Genomic DNA, 7,164 nt, shown 5'->3' with positions numbered 1-7,164 from the left:
GCATATATCTACTAATAACTCCAACAGCTTGTGAAATGTCAGGTCTCGTACAGACCATTGCATACATCAAGCTACCAACAGTATTTGCGTATGGTACCTTTGACATATACTCTCGTTCAGCTTCATCTTTTGGCGACACAGTAGTACTTAGCTTAAAATGGGGAGCAAGTAGAGTAGCAACTGGCTTAGTCTTTTCATATATGCCAAAACATTGTAGTACTCTTTTCAAATATTCTTTCTCATATAAACAGAGTTTCTTTGAATGTCTCTCTTATTATCTCCATGCCAAGAATTTTCTTTGTCTCACCCAGATCCTTCATCTCGAACTCCTTCTTCAGTTGAATCTTCAACTTATCAATTTCTTCCGAATTCTTGGAAGCTATCAACATATCATCAACATATAGGAGAAGATATACAAAGGAACCATCTTTAAGCTTGTGCAAATACACACAATGATCGTATTTGCTTCTCTTGTACCCTTGCCGCAACATAAACTCGTCAAATCGCTTGTACCATTGTCTAGAAGATTGTTTCAATCCGTACAATGATTTTTCAAGTTTGCACACCATATTTTCTTTTCCAGCAACTTTGAATCCTTCTGGCTGAGTCATGTAGATTTCCTCCTCCAAGTTTCCATGTAAAAACGCAGTTTTTACATCCATCTGAACTAGTTCCAAATCCAATTGTGCTACCAAAGCCAACATAATTCTAATGGAGGAATGTTTTACAACTGGAGAAAACACTTCATTGTAATCAATTCCCTCCTTTTGAGCATATCCTTTGGCCACCAATCTTGCTTTGTAGCGAACATCTACTTGGTTAGGAAATCCTTCTTTCTTTGCAAATACCCATTTGCACCCAATTGCTTTCTTTCCCTTCGGGAGATTGGCCAATCTCCATGTATGATTCTGATGAAGGGACTGTATTTCATCATTCATGGCAATCCTCCACTTATCTTCTTCTGAACTTTGGACTGCGTCTTTATAAGTGGTAGGAACATCATCAGCTACAATTGAGGCGACACAAGTAACTGTCTCTATAAGCCGAACATGTTTTGTTAATGTCCTTTTGGCCTGCGGGTTGCTATTGATTCAAGTTGTTGTTAAGGTTCCTAATTTGGAATTTCCCTCTCTACTGGCTCTTCTTCCAGATGATAATCTTCATTTGTTTCCTCCTCTGCTTCTTGTGTAGGAAAAATAAATTTTCCCTCAAACTCCACCTGCTTAGAACACCCTCATTTTGTTTGGTATTTTCTATTACCTTATTTACCATAGCAGATTCATCACAGGTAACATCCCAGCTGAATATTACTTTCTTTCTCATAGGACACCATATGCGGTATCCTTTGACACCAGAAGTAATCCCCATAAAAATAGCCTTCTTTGCCCTTGGATCCAATTTTGACTCTGTCACATGATAATATGCAGTTTAGCCAAATACGTGCAAAGAGTCATAATCTACAACATGCTTTCCATATTATTTTTCAAATGGTGTCTTTCCGTCAATAGCAGCAGATTGTAGACGATTAATAAGGTGGCATGCATATGTAATTGTCTCAACCTAAAATTCTTGGCCCAAGCCAGCATTGGACAACATGCACCGTACCTTCTCTAGTAAAGTCCGGTTCATACGTTCTGCCACTCCATTAGGTTGTGGTGTATGTCTGACAATAAAGTGTCGGACGACGCCATAATTTTCACAGATCTCATTGAAACGATCATTTTTGTATTCACCTCCATTGTCTGTGCAAATACATTTGATCCTCCTGCCTGTTTGATTCTCCACCATTGTTTTCCATTTGAAAAAAATTCCCAACACTTCATCTTTCCTCTTCATTGTATACACCCACACTCTTTGGAAAAAATCATCAACAAAGGTTACAAAATAGTGCTGCCAACCCAATGAAGGTGTTTTGGAAGGACCCCAAACATCAGAGTGTACATAATCCAAAATGCCTTTAGTATTATGGATCACTGTACCGAATTTAACCCTTGTTTGTTTCCCTTTGACACAGTACTCACAAAACTCCAAGTTGCAAGTCTTTATTCCTTTTAATAATCCTTGATCTGATAGAGTTTCAAGGATGTTCCTCCAGCATGCCCCAAGCGCATGCGCCATAGCCTGGCTGCTTCTGCCTCTTTGTCGTCACTGGATGTCACTGCCCCAATAATTGTACTACCATGATAGCGGTACATATTATTGTTCTTCCGATTGGACTTCATTACTACTAGTGCACCGAAGCATATTCTCATCACTCCATTTTCTGCAATGATTTTGAACCCTTTTGATTCTAGGGCTCCCACAGAGATGAGATTCTTCTTCAAATCCGGTACATATCGAGCATCTGTTAATGTTTTGATCATTCCATCATGGTTTATTAATCGTATTGAACCAATGCCATATGACGTAAGAGGGCTGTTATCTGCTGTGTGGATGACTCCATATTCTCCTTCTTGAAAATCCACGAACCAGTCCTTGTTGGGACATATATGATAGCTACAAGACGAGTCCATCAACCATATGTCTGATGATGTTGATGACTCTGTTGAAACTAATAAGAAGTGTCAATCATCACAATCAGCTACATTTGAATCTATAATGGCCTTTCCATTGTTATGTTTGACCTTATTCTTCAACTTCGGACAGTCTTTCTTCTAGTACCTCTTTTCTCGACAAAAGGCACTTTCATCTTTGCTGGGTCTAGATCTTGACTTGGATCTTCCCTTCTTTGTCCTCGTTTGATTTTGAGGATGACCCCTCACAAACAGGGCTTCTCCTTCTCCGCCCTTCTGTTTTTCTCCCTTTATTTGTTCATAGCTGTACAAAGTCGAACAAACTTCTCTGAGAGAAATTTCGTCATTTCCATGGAGTAGAGTAGTTTCAAGGTGCTCGTACTCATCAGGAAATGACCCCAACAACATTAAGGTCAAGTCACTATCATCAAAAGTTGCATCCATATTTTGCAAATCTGTGACCGACTTATTGAAACTGGTGATATGTTCATTCATCGTGGTACCTGGAACATAGATGAAGCGAAACAGTCTCTTCTTCATGTACAATTTATTTTGCCTATTTTTGTTCAAAGATTTATCCTCCAGTTCTTTCCATAATTTACTTGCAGATGTTTTCTTTATGTATGGATATTTCTGCTCTCTAGCAAGGTAGGATCGAATGGTACCGCAAGCAACACGATTGATAATTTTCCAATCTTCTTCTCCAATTACATCTGATTTCTTTTCTTCAATGGCAAGATCTAGCCCTTGTTGAAAAAAGGACATCTATAACCTCGCCTTGCCACATCCCAAAATGTCCTGACCCGTCAAAAATTTCTACCGCAAATTTCGCATTTGACACAATTCTTGTCATAAGCGAAGATGCCAACGATGACGTATTATTGACACTTGATGTAGATTCTTCTTGTTTATTGTCTCCCATTTTTGACACAAATATTATTTTATAGCTAACGACACAAATCAAGATTATTTCCTTTCTGGCGTGGAAGATCAGACTAAGCTGCAACCTCAGAGCATACTCAGACAGAACCGACTCAGTTACCAAGATAAATCTTTTCTGATGTGGAAGATCAGACTATGCTGCAACCACAGAGCATACTTAGGCAGTACCTTGGCTCAGATACCAATTATTGTGGAAGTCAAATGTATATAATGTGAATGAGTCACAACTACTAGACCAAAAATTATGACAGCGACTAAATAATAAATAAGACAACAAAGCAACAATAAAAGGAACACTAGAATTTACGAGGTTCGGCCAATTTTACCTACTTCCTCGGACACAAACCAATATTTATTTCACTACTAAAATACAAGTGAAATAATATTAAAGAGAGAAGATAAAAATGCCTTAAGAAGATAAGAAGGAAAATGAGAGGTGTGTCTTAATCCTAAACAATAGGCCTCCTTTTATAGGAAAAAATTCCTATCCAAAATTGTCACCCACCGATGTGGGACTTTTGACAATTTCAACAGTATACGCAGAAGCTAATGTTGCAGCAGATGCCTTGGCTAAGCATGGGATGAACCTCACACCCTCAGCTAGACGGCATCCATGTCATCCCTTATATCACTTATCTCCCCCTCCCTTTGCTTTATCAGCTTTCAATAAGGACTGTTATGAAGACTTGATCGTTGAACAATCTTGGCTTGTAATAAATATAACTGTTACGTCACTTAATTTCTTATATAAGTATCCTTATTAGCAAAAAAAAACATTAATTATATTGGTGTTAAGTTTTTGTGAAAATTATACTACTTCACATATCATGACTATGAGAAAAGAAAATAATAGATTCATACTATTTAATTTGCTTTAGCTTAAGATAATGTCAGTGATGTCAAACCAGATTTGCTTGAACACCCTGATGACGAGATCATATGATACTCATCTGAATTCAAAGGAAAAATGGAAAGCGAGAAGTTCTTCCAAATCCTTTGATGCCCTCATATTATTTCTCCACTGTCATTGACTCCCTGAAATCTCTTTGTGGATCGGATATTTAGATGATTTGATCACCACTGCAAAACTTTCTGAAACACTACAGCTCCTCTCTGAACAAACACTCTTTCTGCTAACTCCCTTGATCCTCCATTTGTTATTCTATACTAGTCGGAGTATTAGTCATCACTACTCAAAAAAACTTGGGAAAAATTCAGAATTTAATGTCAGGGGGCATACTTAATTAAGTAATACTAGCATTACTTCCTAAATGAGCTAGCACATAATCTCGAAAACTAAATACTCTAACTAGGCAGCGAAAACAGGGAATCGACGCCAAAACAGGAATAACAAAAAATTTGGCAGAACTTTCAGTAGTATTAAGTCTTAGTAGTACTACATAAACTATCAACGGCCATCTTTAATATGTCGACCACATATCCCTAGCTAGTTAAAAACTAGTATTACAGAAACATAAGAAAAATTCAAAATATATTGATAAATCATAGGAGTAGTATTGTAGAACAGGTTTGTGACTTTATCTAAGAGCTAGCTTGGGATTACTAAACTACATTATATATCTAGCAAATATATCCTATGACTAACAGAAATTGATTGTATCCAGATCGACATCTTCCGCGGAAGCCCAGAATGTAGCATGTTGATTGTCTTCGACTTGGTATTCCATATTCTCTTCATCATCCTTTGCTATAATATCATTCGACGACATCATTCCGTTGTCTTCAGCTTGAACATCTTCTGATTGCAGAACGGAATCAATGTATTCTTCAAGTAAATGGACTTGAACTTCATCCCCCTCATCTACGCAATCTTCAACATACTCCTCATGATCATTCACATCAACAATATCCTCTGTGGAATCCAACAAACCAAGTACATGGTCTCTAACTTGATCTCCCTCTACATATTGGATAATATTATTCTCTTGATCATCCAGCTTTGCGATAGTACCATTCGACCTTATACCATTGTCTTCAACTTGAACATCTTCTTGCAACACGGTGTTGATAAATTCTTCAATATCTCTCATATTCTCATCATTAACTACCTCATCAATATTGTTTCCTTTTTTCTTGTCACCAGGTTTGCCCTTCTTCTTGATCTTACAAATTACGAAACCTTTGTTCTTAATCTCCCTAGCAGCCAGATAACGATCAAACAAAGAGTACTCTGTCATCAACCACTCGCCATTCACATTGTTTGACGATTTGTTAGCGGGGATGTACTTCAAACTTTTCACGTATCCCATGAGTCTTCCTTTATCATCAAACACCTCTCGGCCTTTGCCTTGAGGCTTCCAAGTGCCCTTCCCGACAGTTGTTGAAACTCTTTTCTACGTTGGCTTCTCTTTCTTCTGCGGCGTTATGAAGTAACGAGTGTTGTTGTTGTTGTTTCCCTGATCATAAGCTTCGAAAATCTGCCATGGCTCCTTGTCGGCGTAGAGATCCGCCACCTGCATGAGTTCATTCTGAGAGTGAAGTGGCTCGTCTCTCACAAACCCTATTAGATACTTGAGCACTTCCCTGTCCGTCGGATAAAAGCGATGACCCATCGGGCGAGAAAAACACTTAGCCTGAGAATACTCCATTAATGAACGGCACTACTGCTGCGAAGAAATTATGAGTAAGGAAGAAATAGTAGAATGGCGGAAACCCTACTAAGATACAGTAGCTAGCTATGAATTGGTGGTTGAGTTTTGAGGTACTCTATACTTATAGGCTATAGCTATTTGGAGTTGGATATATAGCTTATTTTTCATGCACGATTTGTTTCATTTCTTTTAGGGTTTTACCTGGAAGCTGCTGATTGATACAATATGTGGAGAAGATCGTGATCCTATATACTTTCCATACGTTTATTTCATTTTTCCCATCTTTTTTGTTAGCATATATTATAACTTAGACTGTACTAGTTTTTCTTATTTCATTTATTTATATCTATTTTGTGATTCGTCCACTAATTTCTTCCTTTTGGAATGTTTAGTGCGTCTCTAATTAAATCAATTTTTTGATATATGCCTTTAAGTTTCCTTTTCTTTAATAATCTGTCTCCTAGTTCAAAAAGATTTGTGAACGAGGGAATATTTCCTTAAGACGTAAGCAAGTTTTGTTCCTAATCTTATAATAGTATTTATTTTTATATAAATGATAATCTATGTGTATTTTGAATATCATATTTTATGTCCGTCAATTTTCCTCTTCCTTGGACTACTTTGAAAATTTTCCCTAACAAATTTATTTGTCATTCCTATTTTTTTTTTTCGACAAAAAGAAGAATCATAGGTAAGAAAATAAAGAGTTACTTTTATTTTTAAAATTCATGAGGTTATTGTTATGAAATAATTGAACTGCGCAGGAAATAAGAATATTCATTTAATGTCATTTCTTGCCGTACATATTGACAAATGAACCACCACGTATATTTCTTGTTAGATATTGACTGAACCCAATTTTGAGGATAAAGTACTCTACTAAGAATAGTAATGGTCTTTTTTTACCATACCCTAAAGTTTATTTTAGGAACCAAGACATCCTTTTTTCTTCTTCTTTTGCAATTACGAAGATCTCCTATACAGTGATAACATATTGCTTTCTGCGTACCCTATTAATTTAATAAGTTATAAGTATCAACATAAACAGTTAATAATAATAACAAAACAACGTAACATGCAGTAATGAGTTGTCAAGA

At 36.8% G+C, this 7,164-nt stretch overlaps 1 pseudogene; it reads right to left on the bottom strand.

Moving 5' to 3' along the window:
- Positions 1-5,056: 5,056 nt before the first annotated feature.
- Positions 5,057-6,064, bottom strand: LOC138876531 (NAC domain-containing protein 30-like; annotated as a pseudogene).
- Between the last annotated feature and the right edge of the window lie 1,100 nt (positions 6,065-7,164).

This window comes from Nicotiana sylvestris, chromosome 1 (genome assembly GCF_000393655.2).
Source record: "Nicotiana sylvestris chromosome 1, ASM39365v2, whole genome shotgun sequence".
In the NCBI taxonomy this organism is placed as follows: domain Eukaryota; kingdom Viridiplantae; phylum Streptophyta; class Magnoliopsida; order Solanales; family Solanaceae; genus Nicotiana; species Nicotiana sylvestris.
Note: the sequence above shows the minus strand (reverse complement) of the source record. Positions and strands in the feature narration are given on the sequence as shown.